Below are 1,444 nucleotides of genomic sequence, written 5' to 3'. Positions count from 1 at the left end.
GACTTTCCTAGCTCAAGTTATGGTTCCTCAAAGAAGGTAAGGTCAAGCTGCCAAGTTGTTGCCAAGTTGTTGTGAATAACGCACCCTCAACCCCAAGTTGGCAACGTGCTCGAGCATCACTCTCCCAAGGCAAGGACTTGGGGCTGGCGTTGTTGCAAAACACGCCCCCCTTGTGGCACGTTGGCAACGTGCTCGACCCACACCCCTAGGCCAATCTCTAGCTTTCTTGAATTTCACTTCATGTTCTTGTTTTTAGGGCCTAAAGAGGACTCTGGTTTGGCTCCAATCTTGTGCTCCACCATGGACTATTATATATGGTTGGAAAGCTCTGAATGTTAGCTTTCCAACGCAACTGGAAGTACTCAATTTGGATCTCTGTAGCTCAAGATATCTTCCATTGAAGTGGACATGTTCAGGCTGCCTTGTTTTGGCGTTGGCAACGCCCATCCAGCGTTGGCAACGTGAGTGGTGCGCCAATGGGCGTTTAGAACGCTGGTTGGTGCGCCATTGGGCGTTTGGCAGCCTGGTTGGTGCGCCAATGGGCGTTTGGCAGCCTGGTTGGCACCAAAATTTGTGCCTGGCCAAACTTTCTTGTGTGGCGTTGGCAACGCCATTTTTGAGTTGGCAACGCCAGCTCCTTTTCTTCCATGGCTTCATTTGTTGCTTGGTTGTGTGGCGTTGGCAACGCCCATCTTGAGTTGGCAACGCCAGCTCCTTTTCTTCCAGGGCCAAGCTTGATTGTTGGCGTTGTTAGCCTGCATTGTCCTCAAAAACGCCCCTCATCTCTAGGCTGGCAACGTGCTCGAGGCTCCAATCAGGGCCAAGTTCCTTGGTGGGCGTTGGCAACGCCAGCTTCAAGTTGGCAACGCCAACTTTGCTTCTTCCAGGGCCAAGTTCCTTGCTTGTGTCTTGTATGTGGCGTTGGCAACTTGGTTCTAGAGTTGGCAACGCCAACCTTGCTTCCAGGGCCAAGTTTGCTTGCTCATGGCTTGTGTGTGGCGTTGGCAACTTGGTTCTAGAGTTGGCAACGCCAACCTTGCTTCCAGGGCCAAGTTTGCTTGCTTGTGGCTTGTGTGTGGCGTTGGCAACGCCGATCCCAAGTTGGCAACGCCAACTTCTGCCTTGGTTGCCTCCAGGGTTGCCAAGCTTGCTTGGTGTGAGTATGTGTGGCGTTGGCAACGCCAATCCGAAGTTGGCAACGCCAACTTCTTGCCTTGGTTGCCTCCAGGGTTGCCAATCTTGCTTGGTGTGATTGTGTGTGGCGTTGGCAACGCCAATCCTAAGTTGGCAACGCCAACTTCTTGCCTTGGTTGCCTCCAGGGCCAAGCTTGCCTTGTGTTGTGGAGTTGGCAACTCCAATCCCAAGTTGGCAACGTGGATTCCAAGTTGGCAACGCCAACTTCTTGCCCAGCTTGCATCCTTCTTGCTTCCATGCTTCCTTGTT

Source organism: Arachis hypogaea, chromosome 6 (assembly GCF_003086295.3).
Source record: "Arachis hypogaea cultivar Tifrunner chromosome 6, arahy.Tifrunner.gnm2.J5K5, whole genome shotgun sequence".
In the NCBI taxonomy this organism is placed as follows: domain Eukaryota; kingdom Viridiplantae; phylum Streptophyta; class Magnoliopsida; order Fabales; family Fabaceae; genus Arachis; species Arachis hypogaea.
Note: the sequence above shows the minus strand (reverse complement) of the source record.